Genomic DNA, 18,155 nt, shown 5'->3' on the forward strand with positions numbered 1-18,155 from the left:
AAAGGAAAACTCTGTAAATACACTTGTGCATTAAAACGGAGATTTAAGAAAGCAGGTTTCTACCTTAAGACAGATTACTCACCTTAACCCAGTTTTGTATGCGTGCATGTAAAAGCACTCACTGTTGTTACACTAGCACAAAATTGATATTTTCTGTCTACTCAAAAACTAAAATTATTTCTATTAACACAGGTGATAACTGGAAAGCATTTTCACTATTTTTAATTAAAAGTTAAACAGAAAAGCTCAATTATGATTTTTGTTTTGTCATGCTAGGGTCCTAGGGTGACACTTGTGCCCTTTATACTCTCTTATGTAGACCTTAACACATATTCTTACCAAAATAGTTCATCACTTCCCAATTCCTGTAACTTCAGGTAATTAGACAGAGTGAGCTCCATAACAGGCAAGAGAAAAGTATTATAGGTCAGATACACAGAGCCATAAAACAAAAGCACTGAACACCACACAACCTGGTATTGCTAGATGTATTTTGTTACCTGGAGAAAAAAAAAAAAAAAAAAAACATTTTTAGTAGTCACGTAAAATGACCAGTTGCTTTAACATGAAAATAAAACATCTTTAGAAAATAAAGCATCTAAAAGCATCTTTGTAAAGGACCGATTTTAAAACATAAGAAAAATCCTTGTTTCCAAATGAGTTCTTCCCGTTTTTCCAGCAGTTTTCTTGACTGATCTCATTTTAAATGATAATAGCCAGTATAAAGTCCGTAAAGGAACTGGGTAGGAACTGGAGACATCTGATATCTTCTAGCATATCTTTTTTGCGAACAGAGTTTTCATAACAGTTTTAATCAGCCCCTTAACGTTTTTTTTGAAAGTAGACCACTATTACCAATATGTCCTTTTTTAAAATTAATGATATACCATAGATGCATATTTTATTATAATTACTTAACTTTTATCAACTTTTATCTAACTCAATATTTATTTTTCTAGTATCAGAATGTAGTTCAAGTTATTTTGTTTTCGGTTCAATAGATGTATTTTTCATATTTGATTCTTTGTTTTTTACATCTTTGCCCCTTTTTGTTACTTGCCCCTAGGGGCCATCCCACAGTTTGAGAACTACGGTTGTAGGGGATTATTTGTAAAACGCTCTGTGGCACTTCAAGCTAAATTAGATTTCCTTGGTTATTCAGCCGTTCATCGGTGTTCCATTTTGTTATAAATTGTATTTAGTCTCTCTTTATTTACTAAACATTTTATATTTTGAATAGAAAACAGTTATTTTGTTCAGGCTTTAATTTAAAACCGCATTTTCATCAACAGGCTATAATCACTTTGGTACTTAGGATGCTTTGTATAATACAAAGTTTTAGAAATTCTGTTAATGCTTGGTAATAGCCTTCCATTTTACATCAGTTATGAACCCCTGAAAATAAGAATGGTTATAGTAGGTTATAGGAGCCTGTACACTACAGGGCGATGATTAGGCTTATACTGGACACGTTAGGCAAATCAGGATGGAAATTTTTTTAGTAAATAGTTACATAATATTATATGTGTTTTTACAAGGATTAAAATTTTACTAAAACTTTGTGGTTTATTCTTTCTTTTAGTTAGTCCAGGTTACATAGGACAGCTATCATTGAAAACTGCTTTTCCCTCTGTTTGTGAAAAAGCACCCTTGGTTTTGGTAGCATTCAGGGTGAAGGGAATGTAAGTTTAAACTGTGATTCCAAGAGTCAACAAGTGTCTGCAAACGTCTTGAATACGAGTCAAAGGACCAGGGTTTGTGCAGGGATCATAGTCAGGGGCAGAGTTACGCTAGACATTATTATTCCAAAATGTAACATTGACTCGCCCATATCACAAATATAAGATAGTAAAACTAAAATTTACAAATACTAAGTCACAGAGGAGATTAAAAACATAATTAAGACCGGATCAACAAGGGATCACCCCAAAATCACAGCACACTACAACAGAACCTACGTTTTCTGAGGTATATTATCAGCTAAACTGTCATCTGTTTACCAGTTCCACGGGGTTGCAAAGAGTTAGGGAAAAACGTTATTTAACATCTGCTAGTATGAGGCTGATTAACATGAGCCGGTTATTGTTAGAATCTTATCTGGAACTAAAAGTCAGGTTTGTGTTCCTCCTGATTCAGGAAGAACATTAAATATTGGAGTTTAGAATATGAACTAGACTGGTAAGGACATTTATGCCTAAATAAATAAATAAAGTTAATTATGAAATAAATAATTACATGAAAAAGTGGATTTATAAAGGAGTTATTACAATTTGAAAAACTGCTGTGATGTATAAAAACATTGATAGGTGACAAAACCAGCATAAAAGAAACCTTTTGAAATAAATAAGCTTTTTGACATGCGTAGTCTGGAATAGTCTGAATATGTCTTAAAGAGTTCATTTTTTAATAAAACAAAAAGGCAAATTAAAAATAATAAATAGTAAACCCGAATAAAACACAGAAGTATCATTTAATGATATCAATTAGTGTTAAGTATTATCAAGCACCGGGATCTATTTATAAGGATTATTTAATTTAGTTATAAACAAAATGATTGGTTGCATTTTGCTTTGAAATTAACAATAGTTTGATAGCTTTAAGAATTAGAATGCAAGACAAACCTATACACTTAATAACAAATGTTGCGATGCAGGGAGTATCTCGGATCTCTGTTTTATTTTAACCTTTTGATAGGGAAGCATACCACCTATATTGAAAATGAACAGCGCCGACATGCTAACTAAATAGATATAATCGAAGATGTTTTAGAATATGGACCTGGGCACTAACCCATGAATCTGACAAACTAAAGGGTCTTCACTTAATTGTCGAACTTCCTGTGGGTGCTATGGATCTTGTAATGGAGAGTGCAAAGATTCTAGAATCTTTACTCTGTAATGGTCCATATGACGGAGATCTAGCGCTGTGTCCACAGTGTTAACCGTACATAGGACATGATGTTCAAAATTCACCTAGGGTTTTTCAGAAGAGATAGGACAAGTGCGGTGTGTGTTCTGTATTCTCTTTTCTGTATTAACTATTCACAATGACCATACTCCCGAGACCTTAGGTTTTTTTATGCAGAAGTACATTTCACAGACCCGAATAAGAGACATCCATCAAAATGTTCTTGACACAAAGGAGGCCCAATCAGGCCGGTGGGGTGGGAGTCTCTTTTCAAAGAGTCTTTGCCCCCAAGCGGCCTGGATTTGTCGGGCTATAAAAAACTTTTTCAACGAACCTCCATCCTTGACGGTGAAAGAAATTAGGGTTAGAATTTAAAAATCAAATGGTACTTCACTAAAGATTTTCCATCCTGATTTGCCTAACGTGTCCAGCATAAGCCTAATCATCAGCCCTGTAGTGTACAGGCTCCTATACCATACTATAACCATTCTTATTTTCAGGGACTCATAACTGATGATGTACAGGAATGGAATGTAATGGAAGGCTGTTACCAAGCATTAACAGAAATTTCTAAAACTTTGTATTATACAAAGCCTCCGGAGTACCAAAGTGATTATAGCCTGTTGATGAAAATGCGGTTTTAAATTAAAACAAGATAACTGTTTTCTATTCAACTTAAAATGTTTAGTAAATGGATAGAGACTAAATACAATTTATAACAAAAGTGGAACACCGATGGACGGCTGAATAACCAAGGAAATCTAATTTAGCTTGAAGTGCCACAGAGTGTTTTACAAATAATCCCCTACAACCGTAGTTCTCAAACTGTGGGGATGGCCCCTAGGGGGCGCGAAGTAACAAAAAGGGTGCTCGAAGATGTGAAAAACAAAGAATCAAATATGAAAAATACATCTATTGAACCGAAAACAAAATAACTTGAACTACATTCTGATACTAGAAAAATAAATATTGAGTTAGATAAAAGTTGATAAAAGTTAAGTAATTATAATAAAATATGCATCTATGGTATATCATTAATTTAAAAAAAGGACATATTGGTAATAGTGGTCTACTTTCAAAAAAACGTTAGGGGGCTTGATTAAAACTGTTATGAAAACTCTGTTCGCAAAAAAAGATATGATAGAAGATATCAGATGTCTCCAGTTCCTACCCAGTTCCTTTAGGGACTTTATACTGGCTATTATCATTTAAAATGAGATCAGTCAAGAAAACTGCTGGAAAAAATGGGCAGAACTCTTTTGGAAACAAGGATTTTTCTTCTGTTTTAAAATTGGTCCTTTTCAAAGATGCTTTTAGATGCATTATTTTCTAAAGATGCTTTATTTTCATGTTAAAGCAACTGGTCATTTTACGTGACTACTAAAAATGTTTTTTTTTTTTTTTTTTTTTCCCCAGGTAACAAAATACATCTAGCAATACCAGGTTGTGTGGTGTTCAGTGCTTTTGTTTTATGGCACTGTGTATTTGACCTATAATACTTTTCTCTTGCCTGTTATGGAGCTCACTCTGTCTAATTACCTGAAGTTACAGGAATTGGGAAGTGATGAACTATTTTGGTAAGAATATGTGTTAAGGTCTACATAAGAGAGAGTATAAAGGGGAAAAGTGTCACCCTAGGACCCTAGCATGACAAAACAAAAATCATAATTGAGCTTTTCTGTTTTTAACTTTTTAATTAAAAATAGCGAAAATGTTTTCCAGTTATCACCTGTGTTAATAGAAATAATTTTAGTTTTTTGAGTAGACAGAAAATATCAATTTTGTGCTAGTGTAACAACAGTGAGTGCTTTTACATGCACGTACAAAACTGGGTTAAGGTGAGTAATCTGTCTAAGGTAGAAACCTGCTTTCTTAAATCTCCGTTTAAATGTACAAGTGTATTTACAGAGTTTTCCTTTGTCAAAAGGCTTCTATGTTATAGAAATGAGCTAAGGAAAAAAATAAAATCATCACTGACCGCAGCAAATCCTAAAACACACGTGGAATCTGTCTCTTGTGCAGGGTGGGATTACTTTTAAAAATAACTTAATTATATTACTCGCACGTCTAAAATCACCAGGCCTTTGTGAGGCTACTATTCCGTATTAAAATAATTACTTTTCATTTAGCGAAATGAATGAAAACACAGTTGCCTTATGTCTATTAAGCATTCGCTTCGATATATGCTCCTGGATCCCGTTCATCATTGGAGGCTGTCTCCAACCGGTTGTAACAAATGAGAGTTTATAAAGTTAAAATGTTTCGATATCCCAGACTTTTAAAAACATGCGGACCCTGGTTCAGACATTCCCCTGCTACAGTAAGCCCGATTCGGAAGAGTACGCATTTCACAAACGGGACCCTTCTGTACGTAGTTCAGAATACTGACCTCTTACTACGCCAGCGCTGATACACAACCGGCCTGCGCTTTTAAACCATGCCCGAGTATTCTCAGAGAAGAGGCTCTGTTTGAATTTTCAGACGCCGAGACAAAAACTACTTGATTGTAAAGCCCTTTTCGGTATGAAAAAGCTAATATTGTTTGCTTCAGTCCTATGAATTTGTACATTAATCGTCGTACACGCAGATAGATGGATATAAATGCTACATCTTGTATTATACGCGCACATGCGCCTACACACGAGTGCGCGCGCGCACGCACGCACGCACTTGAGAATAAACTTGGAAATTATTCATAGTAAGAATAAAATATAAGGGTTCATCCATCCGTTTTCTAAAAACATACTTGTTTGGCGCATATAATAATCAAAAATATGCCATACCGTGATCCTTGATGTTTCCGACGAGATTCGGTGTTCTCTTTCAGTATTAACGGCCTGCTGAGTAATGGACCGGCCTGAACACTTTTATAGACCCCAAAAGCTGGGTGTTTTGGAATGTGCCCCAATCATTTTAATCGGACATCCGTATAATGGCATTTGTCCAGTGTCTAGGCACCACTTTCGGCGGTCGCTAAAAAAGTCAGGAATTCGCTTAATAGATTTGTTTAAACATCTGTACGTATCTCCGGAAGACCTTTTCACCTTTGCAAAAATTTTGATCCGATCACGAAGTTAAGGGTTATCCAGAATTTGATTAATAGATTCCGTTGTAACTCTTAGATTTGATTAAACAGACGCATTCTGTTTTGCTCCGAGGTTAAAGGTCATCAACGTCCTGAGCCAGCCTAACTGCGGAAGTGCCACCGATTCCCCAAAGACCACAGCCCGAGATATCCGCTCTGATTAAGCCATTCAAACTTTTAGAAAAAACTAACCAGATTTCTTCATGAGGGGAGGATTAACAGGGGTAGAAAAAGGGTTGTTTTAGATCGATTTAAATACAAATTATAAATATATTAATTCATTTAGCATTTAGACGTCTCCAAGGTGCTTTACAAGGGAACTGCTGCATCTTATTTAACTGTGTGATTTTTAAAGGACTTAGCGAACTAGTTATCACGTGTTTTACACGTTATCATGAAAGCCTTTAACTTTTCAACATCCATCCGTCTTTGGGAGAAAAAGTAGCTGCGTGCTAAGCGCATGGGGATGGGAAAAGGGAGGCTTACGTTCAGCTGATGAAAAGCATGTACAGTACGCTCCTGGACTGAATCAGCGCTGAGCGGGGCAGGGGGAGGTGGGGTTTTGGCAACTGTGTTAAGACAATCGCGCACGCTTCTGTAGGGTCTGAATCAATCCTCGTCAGCGCTGCAGGGACATACAGGCTGCAGTTTACATCTACGTATCTTTTCGGGCCCGCATAGAGCTTCGGCCCTGACCATTTCGCGAGCGCGCAGGGGGCTGTCTGATCTGAGAGCCGGACAGTTTGTATTTCAGTGTGCCTGCGGGGGCTGCGCAGAGACTGCTTGTCTTTCTGTGTGCGGTGTTGAAAGGCTTTTTTTTTTTAAACTCAGAGCCTGTCTGTGAGATGGCTGTTGTTCTGTGAAAGGATTTTCACGGAAATGTGAAGGAAAGGTTGCTTTGGCTTAGATAAAATACAAGGGGTTTACAAATGATATAGCATCGATTAGATAAATAGATATTTTAAAAGTAATAGTTACATAGGTACCAGGATTCTTACCCAAAGCAATATTGGCCGGAACGGCGACAAGTTAGATCGGTCCGGTCGGAGCGTGTGTGTGTGTGTGTGTGTGTGTGTGTGTGTGTGTGTGTGTGTGTGTTGTATGTCCTCGGAAGAAGGGGACCAGACATCATGTGCTGCAGTGAGGCTTAGGCAGGCCATTCAGTCTGGGTATGGATAGGAACATGCCTGAACTTGTCCAGGGACCGGCTGCAGCATGCCTGAACCTGTCTTTGGAAGAGGGGTGGGGGCTGGGAAGTGGTGGGGGTTGGTGATGGGTTCAAGGGGGGCCTAGGCAGCCCTTGGGCATGTCTGAACTTGCCCTAGTGAGATGGGGCAATGCAGGTGGCCAAGCAGGGGGGGGTGGGGGGTTCAAGGAGGGTTGGGGGGCATCCATCAAATTGCCCTTGACTGCTTCCTGGGGAAAACAGATGGCAGGGCTAAAGGTCAACAAAGAACCGGTGGTTGGGGGTGGGGACTTCCTGTCATTAATCAACAGGGGCCCGGATCAAGGTCATCCAAGGTCAACAAAACAACCGGTGGTGGGGGAGGGGACTTCCGGAAAGGTCATCAAAGGTCAACAAACAACAGATGGTGGGTGGGGGTGGGACTTCCGGTCTTCGATTAAAAAGGGGCGTGGTTTAATCTCATCAATCAAACTCGGATTAAATTTTGACAGAACGTGCCTGACATTATACTACTCTTGACTCTCTGAGAAGACAAGGAAAAACTCCCAATAAAAAACTTGTAGGGAAAAATGGAAGAAACCTCGGGAAAGGCAGTTCAAAGAGAGACCCCTTTCCAGGTAGGTTGGGTGTGCAGTGGGTGTCAAAAGTAGGGGTCAATACAATACAATATACAGAACAGAACAATTCCTTAAGACAGCATAATAATAAAAATTTTAGAAGTACGGTTTAACAGTAGATGATATGACATAATTAGGTTTGGATATTTTTAGAGTCCTGGAGACCTCATCCATCTAGCTGCCTCCCATTTGGCCATGCCACGGCTGAAACGTTGCTCCGATGAAAGGACCCTCTTTCCCATGATTCCTGTGATCCTCCATCGGGGATGACTTTACCATAGGCAGGCAAACAACTTGGCAGGTGGGCCGTGGCACCAATTGCCACATTTGGGTACCGAGAAAGAAACAGAATAGGTGAGGGTTAGTATTCAAATATAATTATCATGTTACTTATGTTTAGTGCTTATGACTAACAACAGAGATGCAGTATGTACAGTTAATCAGCAGCTCTAGTCAGGATATGCTAAACTGAAGTAGTGAGTCTTCAGCCGGGATTTAAAGGCTGAGACTGAAGGGGCATCTCTTATGGAAGCAGGAAGACCATTCCACAGTTTAGGGGCCCTGTAACTAAAAGCTCGACCTCCCACTGTTATTTTATTAATCCTTGGAATCCTAAGCAGACCGGCATCTTGAGATCTTAATGTGCTCAGGTTTGTAAGTCATGATAAGTTCAGACAAGTAAGCGGACCTTGGCCATTTAATGCTTTATATGTTAAAAGGAGGATTTTGAAATCTGCCCTAAACTTAACTGGGAGCCAGTGTAAAGATTTAAGAACTGGGGTTATGTGTTCATATTTTCTTGTTCTTGTAATAATTCTTGCAGCGCATTTTGGATTAACTGGAGGCTGTATAGAGAACAGTTTGAACAGCCAGTGAACACCGCATTGCAGTAGTCAATCCTACTAGAGATAAATGCATGAATTAATTTCTCACAATCCTGTTTATTTAGAAAGCGCCTTAATTTCCTAACATTTTTAAGATGGAAAAACATGTTTTGGACGACTTTGTAATATGCTTTAAATGACATGCTAGAGTCAAAGATAACTCCTAGATTGCGGGCTGATTCAGTAAAATTAATTGGGATTCCAACTGAGTTAAATGACGACAAAATATTGCTGTGATCAGCGTCATTCCCTCCAACAATTAACATCTCTGTTTTATCTGTATTTAAAGACAAGTAGTTCTCATTCATCCATTCCTTTAATTCACTAACACAACTAATTAAAGACAACATCGGAGAAACTTCATTTGATTTAAATGAAAGGTATAACTGGGTGTCATCTGCATACAGGTGAAAATTAACATTATGTTTCCTAATGAGAGATCCCAGTGGAAGCATGTAAAGTGAAAACAGTAAAGGTCCCAGTACTGAGCCCTGCGGACACCATATTGAACTTCTGTGTATAATGATGGAGTACTGTCTGCACATTTCTGTACATACTGGTATTGATTTGATAAATAAGAACTGAACCAAGCGAGCACGGGCCTGTAAGCCCAACATCGTTTTCTAGCCTGTGCAGTAAAATAGAATGGTCAATGGTGTCAAATGCTGCACTTAAGTCCAACAACATAATTACAGTGGAATTTCCTTCATCAGAGGATATCAGAATGTCATTTACAACCCGTGTTAGTGCCGTTTCTGTACTATGACCAGTGCGAAAGCCAGACTGGAATTTCTCAAATAAATTGTAATGCGTAAGGTGTGACTGAAGCTGACTGGCGACTACTTTTCTAGTATTTTAGAGAGAAATGGTAAATTTGAAATAGGCCTATAGTTATTTAGTATGTGTGGGTCTAGGTCTGACTTTTTAAGTAAAGGTTTAATGACTGACACTTTTAGTGCATCAGGTACGTGCCATGCAGTAATGAACTATTGATAATGTTAGAATAGGCTGCAAGAACATCCATTGCACTTTTACTAGTTTTGTTGGCACTGGATCTAGGGAAACAAGTAGTGGGCTTCATTTTAGTAATTAAAGTTAAGACTTCCTGGTGAGTTACAGGATTAAAATTATTAAAGTGCTGAATGCAATGTGCAGGGTCTGCTAAGCTAGTATTTGGTTTGTACTGTGATGCTGAGATCTGGGATCTTATATTTTTAATTTTCTCATTGAAGAAGTTCATAAAGTCTGTACTGCTAATATCTGTTGGTATTTTGCACTGTTGATCTGAATTCCCATTTGTTAATTTAGCCACTGCTCTAAAAGTACCCTAGGATTTTTATTATTGCTATCTATTAATGTAGAATAGTATTCTGAGCGAGCTTTAAAGAGGGCTTTTTATATTTATTACACTCTCTGTCCATGCAATTTGAAAGACATGTAGCTTTGTTGTTCTCCATCTGCTCCAGTTTTCGACACTCTAATTTAAGAGCTCGAGTATTTTCATTAAACCAGGGAGAGTTTCTATGTGCTTTGATCACTTTTGTTTTAGGGGAGCCACTGTGTCCAGAGCATCTCTCAAGGTCACATTATAATGTGATATTAGCTGATCTAAATTGTTTTCCACGTTTACATTTGATGTTAACTGATCTAAATGGTTTTCCACAATTACACTCGACTTACTCAAGGTATCTATAAATTTTGAAGCAGAATTACAATCTAGATGTCGCACTGTCTTTGTTTTAATCTGCGAGTGCTGGCATGGGCAGAACTAAATCAAATGTAATTAAGAAGTGATCGGAAATAACTACATTTAATGGAGTAATATTTAAATTTTGAATTTCAACTTTGTAAGTTATAATTAAATCTAATGTATGGTGATTATGACCTTTGACAATCTGACAAAATCCTACTGAATTTAACAAATAAGTAAAACATTTGCTAAAAGTGTCAGTTTCCTCATCAATGTGTACATTAAAATCCCCCATCAGAACTACATGATCATAATTTATAGCCAAATCAGACAGAAGGTTGCTAAATTCAGTCATGAACAATGAATATGGCCCTGGTGGTCTGTAGACTAGCACTATAATTGTGTTGGAATCTGTTTTAATATTTAAAATGAATGCCTCAAAGGATGTAAAGTTGCCTAAATTTTTAGGAGTGATTTGCATTTTGTTACAATGAATTATTCCAAGGCCTCCTCCTCGACCAGAATCTCTAGACTTATGAAGGAACGAGTATCCATCTGGTGACGCCTCAGCTAGGGAACAGTGTCACATTTACTAAGCCAGGTTTCAGTAAGAAGACACAGATCAGATTTTGTACTTAATATATATCATTTACCAAAACAGCTTTAGTGCCAAGAGAGCGAATGTTCAATAAACAGCATTTAAAACTGCATGGTTCTTTCTGAACTGCTGATATATTTTTGTTTTAATTTGAATTAAATTTCTATTACAGATGCCCCTGGTGGAGTGTCTGGTTTTATCCCTTGGTCTAATTATACACCTTATTTTTGGTTATCAATTAATTTATGGTTTGTATCAAGACTAAATTTACTGGATGCCCCACAACAGGGATTATGGGTAACAGCTTCAGGAAAATAACAGGTGGGATAAAGAACAGCCTGTGATTTAAGATCACATGACTGCGGCCTGGATGGTGCTCTAATCAGTCAACCAGGCAGTTTTGCTGCCATATTTTGGGATAATACATAAGATCCCTCCAGTTAGGATGAAGACCATCTCTTCTGAAAAATCCAGGCCTTTCCCAAAAATCATCCCAATTGTTCACAAATGCTATGCTTTTATTTGCACACCAGGTTTCTAGCCAGCAGTGAAAGGAATGCAATCTGCTATAAATCACATCCCTCTATATAATCTTGGTAAGGGACCAGATACAATTAAATTCCGACATTTTGTTTTAGCTTTGGTGCATAGAGATGAAGTTCCTTTAATACCTCAGATTGCTGTAAATAAATATCATTAGTGCCGACATGCAGCAATAAGGTAGATACTTCATCGTCGGCAACACGGTCCAATGCGGCCTTTATGCCAGAAATCTTGGCCCCTGCGAGGCACTTAACATTAACTGCTGGTTTAACATAATTTGGAATTCTAACATTCCGCACTATGGAATTGCCAATTATGAGCACTTTATTATTCTCAGTTTCCACAGGCGCGCTGCAGAGAGCTGAGAACCTGTTCTGGGTCCGAATTGGTGACCTGGGTGCTGGGGGACTAAATTTTGGATTCTTAGACCCCCGTCTTACTGTTACCCACTCGCCCTGTGGCTGAATTGGTGCTGCTGATTTCGGCCTCGCACTGCCTACAGTGGGACCTGGAGAGACTGAAGCGAATCAGATGTAGCCGAATTGTCTAAACAAACCGAGTCGATCCAATTTTCGGTTTGCCTAATCGCTATCAGATTCCTAACGCGGTCCTCCAATTCGCGTATTTTCCCGACCAACTCTAAATTAACTAAACATTTTTGGCAGGTGAAGCTATCTGCACTGTCGGCCGGAAAACCTGAGCTGTACGTACTGCAGGACACACAACATATAAATGTGCCCTCGATGGGCAGAGAGCAGATAGAACTTACATTAAATGTTGAAGTCATCTTTGCCGTTTTTATGTAGGTGCTTTCGCTTTCCGTGTTCAGCTGAATCACCGTCGCTTTAAGTTTCCACCACCCGCTGAGCGATCGACTTTAATTTCTCACTGCCGGTTATTTTTACTGGTCAGCTGCCGGCTTTACCTCAGGTGAACTTGCTCGGGTGTTTGCGAAGGGCTACGTGCCTGTGGGAGACGCCGCCGCTCCGCTCTCTGCTTCCACTCGCTGATCCGCTCTCTGTTTCCGCTGTTGTTGACAATGCTGGCCGACACACCCAATGTGTGTGATATTCAGTGTCTTTTAAGGTTGCATTACTTTGACTTGAGGCATGGGTCTTCCTGCTGCCCGTGTTTTTCCTTGTTCTCCCCTTTTTTTAAGCTCGTCAGCAGATCATATCAGGACTTGTTTAAGAAGTGTGCATGTATGAGAATAACCAAAGGTTCGAGGGCTCACTTTTACACAGGTGGAAAGTCCAGAAAATGTTCAGTTTACCATTTTAACTAGTTTAACCTTCTGTCTGCCATCTGTCTCTACTAACACTTCCTCTTTCTGTGGTTAAACAGGCTACCTTTACTTGAACTTGTGAACTCTGCAAAATAAAAATCGTAAAAGTCCAGTCTTGTGGTGTACTTATAGCCCAGAACATACTTTTAACAAATAACTTGAATGAAAGATAACTAAAACACATTTTAAATGTGCTGATTACTTCAAAATAATAAAAACATATTTCTTCAATGTCTCTTCTCATTTAAGACTTTTCCATACATAATATGTATTATTGTATGTTTTCAAAGCTTCTTTGTGAGTTAATTGCATTGTGAACAAAATATATTACAGACTCTGTGATGAAACCTGGTCACTCCAAAAAAAACCAAAATGTTAATGTCCATGTTGACAGAACTAATGTGACTTTTGAACATATTATAGGATCGACAACCCCTTTACTGGGATTGCTCTTTCAGGTATATGTTTAATTATTTGGTCTTCATTTTTCTAAATATGCAAGAGCATAAAGAATTGGCTTTTACAGAAGACTAAACAAGACCAAAAATTCTGCAATGTAAAAGTAGTACTATTGTTATGTTTTGTGAGGTAGTGATGGACACAAACATGAAAAGTGACCGTAAATCCTACCAAACGTATAAACAAGAGTTCTACTCCTCTTGGTGATTGTATCCCCATCTCAAGCTACAACATAAATCAGTAGCAATCACCATGACGCACCACCACCATTGTTTCCTTAGACATTGCCTCTCCATTAGTGAAGCTGTCTGCCCACAGTCCTTGATACATGAGACACAAAAATAATGCATGTATCATTTGTTAATTTTATCAATACCCATTTATTTTAGTAAAGATGGAAACTGGCTAGTCCAGAGGACTTTAAAACTGAACTAGAAATTAAGATCTTTCTTTTAACAAAAAACAGATGTAAAGTTAGTATACTAGCCCAGTTGGAGAGACAAAACTGAGAAACCAAGTGCAAGTTCAAAGCATAACCAAAAGTCAAAGTCAAAATGGTAAGGGTTAAGACATGTTACTTTTAAATAATAGCTGAGTGTTCACAGTGACAAGGCCAAACAAATATGAAAGAGCTGAACTAAAAAGACTGAGATGATTTGCATAACATAGCTATAAATCACACATTACATCATATCACACCACATACCTTATATAGTTTTGCACTGTAATCATTTGATTAAGAAAAACAACTCGCATTGTCTCACCATTTTGGAAACTCTTTGCTACAGAAGAGTAAAGAAATTTTCCTTACACAAGCCAAAAAAGTCCTAAGAATAACAAATATAGTTTCCCCAACTATTCTAGCTTAAACACAGAATTCTATGCGTCACCATCTCTCTATTATAAAAAAAAACTTGCGACGAGACGTGATCTTCTGAAGAGAGACAGAGAGGCATAGATACTTTCACTTACCGCGACATAGTCAAGTCATGTCATACTGACATCCATTGGAAGCATGTTCCCATGAGCCTGTGACCTAGGCAAGGAAAATAATAATCAGCCCAGAACAAGTGTATTTGAAAACCTTGCAGGTCCAAATGAGATCAGAAATAAAAGACAAAGAGCAAAAGACACAGTAGAACTTCATAAAGACATTCAATAACGTTGGCGCCATACACATGCAGAGCAGGTCACAGATTATGACAGCAGAGGAATTCAAAAGGCTCAAAAAAAACCTTGGCGCAATACACATGCAGAGCAAATTAAAAAAATATGACAGTACTACAATTCAAAAGTGTCAAAAAATAGAGAGTACAGAATGCATTCGCGCAAACAAATGGAAATTATTACTAGGTGAAATAACGGAACAGCAAAAAGAGACTGAATATATGGACATTCGTGATATGTCGGAAGTATGTAGATATTGTAAGACTTTAAAGTTTAAGTCGAAGACTTGTAGATTGTCTAATTCATGTTGCCATAAGGGAAGAGTACTGCTGCTTCCCATTAAGAGGTGTTTCCGCGAGAATTAAAAGATTGGTTGTTTGGTGTGTCACAGGATGCTGGGGGTCAGACCCAGCCGGGACACTTGGAAGGACTGGGAGGTGGCTTATACGTCCCCCGGGCCACGAGGGGGCAACCGTCCTGGATATTGAGGGGACCACGGGAAAGGAGCAAGGAGGCTCAAGCCCATTGGGGCCTGTGGCCACTGCCAGGAGGCAACCTGAGCATCGTGGAGCCCAGGAAACATGCAATTCCGCCACACTTGTGAAGGTTCAGGAAGATCCTTCTAGCGATGCCCAGAGTGCTTCCTGGTGCAAGGGCAGCACTTCCACCACACTAGGAGTGATTACGTCATCAGGCACCTGGAACACATCCAGGTGGAAATAAAAAAGGCCACTCCAATCAGGGAGCTAGAGTCGGGAGTGGGAGCAGGACGAAGCTCCCGAGGGAGAGGAAAGGCAGCCCACTGAGACTGAAGGGGAGGCCCATGTGGAGGCTGATTGGTGCTGGGAGCACTGTGTGCTGTGTGGGTCTTTTGGACAAAATAAACGTGTATGGCATTTGGTATCCGGTGTCTGTCTGTATGTGGTCGGGTTGTTTATCACAGGTGAAAGTGAAATCCACACACACTGCAGGCAAAATATATGCGTCTACAAAAATCTTTTCATGTTAGCATCATTCAATGCACCAAACGCTGATTTACACGATTCAGGACCATACACTATGAGAGTCTGTGGGCCCGCAACAATTACAGCAACGACAAGTTTCATTTTGAAAAACCACAATTTGGTCAGGTGTATATTTATGATCACGAAGAACCGATGCAACATAGAATTGAAAGAGTTAAATGATGCAACGTAATAGAAATTATAAAGCCAATACATCTATCGCAACATTAAATTATTAATGCATGTGTAAAAGTCGCAGCTAATTGTCTCTTCTTTATTAAATCAAATCAAGCTAAACTTAGAACGGAACATATGCAAGGTGTCATTGATCACGTTCAAAATATCAATAGTTCAGACATATTCCAAATAGGTAAAGCAGTAATGTTACCATTATCATATCAAGGTAGTCCAAGAGCATTGCAACAGTTATATCATGATGCAATGGCAATATCCAGAACTATCAGTCAGCCAGATTTATTACAATGACGTGCAATCCACATTGGTCAGAATCCACAGCTTCTTGAGAACAATGCCACCAGCTACATCTGCTCTGGATATTCCCACTTAAGTACATTGATTGTTTTATCAGAAAGTCTTATTTTTATTGAATGAACTTGAAACGGTGTTGGGACAAAAAGGAGATCTTGATATGCCATTCATATTAACATTTACAGTTTCCAGTGAGAATATCTTTTGCAATGACGATTAACAAATCACAAGGACAAACATTTGAAAAAGTAGGTTTATTTAGAAGAGACAAAGAAACGATATTCACTTCACGGCCAGTTATACGTTGCATTATCACGCCATATGACTGGACAAGGAATCAAAATTCAATGCGATCTTGAAGAAAATTTCATTCCAAATATAGCTTTTACTGAAGCTTTAAAATAAAAAGTGAAATTACTGTATATGTAACAATTCCCATGAAAAAAAAACACTTTAAATTGTATTTCCACAGGACCAAACCCCGGGAGTATTATATAATTTTGATGTGATGATGTTACGCATTAACACATAACCAACCGTGGATATGGTTGATGTGTCCGGCAGGGGGCGCTCATTCCCTGGGAATGAGTCCATAAGTGATTGCGGCATGTTTCTTAACCCGAATCTATATGTACCCTTCTCTAGTGATGCGACAGTAAGAAATCACGTAGGAGAAATAAATTAGCTCTGTTTAATTGTAAGCTTACACTGCAAGTCATAACTCAAACGAAACTCTTGACACTCAGTCTTGGAGGGAAACCCAAAGTTTGAAGGTCAAATGAAGTAGGCATTTGGAGAAACGGGCGGCAATCACATCATCCATCTATCCTGGTTGATCTTCAAAGGTCAAAGGTTGCAGAAGTCGAGTTTATCACAACCAAACACGGCCACAATCTTTTTTTGAAGCAGTGCATAACTGACAAAAGACATCAAAAGACAAACATGCATCAACCATATATTGTGACAAGTGTGCTGCCAAGACATCAAAAGACACACACATGCATTAATGAAACATCATAACAAGTGTGCTGACAGAATGTGAATAATAAGGAGCACCCCGCAGCTGCAAACTGCTGACTGTTTTAGATTACACCTGCTCTCTTGTAACTAGGAATTCCAGATTGTCTTCTTTATCTCTTTTGTTCGTTGTTTTCAGGTAGGCTCAGGTTCTCTGTGACAGCTGCTAGAATAGGCACAGTGACATTATTGTTGTTGACCCTTTGTTGCCTTCCACCTGCAGCTGATAACTCAAGCAGAGCTGCTTCCAGAGAAATGAAGCCAAACAATGGCAACACCCATCAGAAAAAAAAAACAGTAAAGGTTGACACTGCAGTGTTTATTTTAAAGAATAACAGGAATCGGTAACAATAATAATAACAAACCCTAGTAATGTAAGAAAAAGAGAGAGAGAAAACATAATTCCTTCTCATCTCAAACATACTCACAACACCACCAGAAAGTTGAAACATTTTCATAATGTGTGCATATTTTGGTCGATATTGTGATTTTTAGAGATTGTACGTTTCCCATCTGAACTAGTGTGGTGCTGAGGTATCACCCGTTGCATGGGTGCACTCAGGTCCTAATCTGGATCCTGAGTTGGTTTGTCATGTGGTGGGTGCAGCAATGCAACTGTATCAGTGCGTGCTCCTAACCTTCCCTGTCTTATGTATTCTACAGTTTGAACTGTTATAAGTGTTACATTTTAATTGACCATTTAACCATCAGTAAGGCAACAAATACATTTTTTGGAATTACCACGTTCCTCCTTATTCTCTGGTTTGTTCATCTTGACACTTGCAATGCTTAAATGAAGATGGCAGCATCAAAGATAAATTCCTCGCAAGGAGAAGTGGACCATGAAAACAACGGTGTCTAAAAACATGTTCTTTATGTTCACAGTAAAGGTGCTTGAACAGACTATTGTGTTAACTTTTTATGACCCTAATAACTTCTAAACAAATTATATTGCTTCCAATACCTCATCTTTGCAAATTTCCATGATGTCATGCAGGTGCATTTCTCATGAGAACATAAGTCCTTCCCTTACTAATGAATGTCATCTACAGTGCACTCCACTTCAGAATAATCTCCAAACTCTCAACTGGTCAGCATGCTTAATCAAAGCATTTGGTACTGTAATTTTATTAAAGTGGCACATAAATGGCATTTTCAGGAGGAGGATTCAAATATTCCAACACTAAAGGAGGTGCTCTGTTTAGTGCAGGGCTGCTCGACTTG

The sequence above is a fragment of the Polypterus senegalus genome, chromosome 8, assembly GCF_016835505.1.
Source record: "Polypterus senegalus isolate Bchr_013 chromosome 8, ASM1683550v1, whole genome shotgun sequence".
NCBI classification, from domain to species: domain Eukaryota; kingdom Metazoa; phylum Chordata; class Cladistia; order Polypteriformes; family Polypteridae; genus Polypterus; species Polypterus senegalus.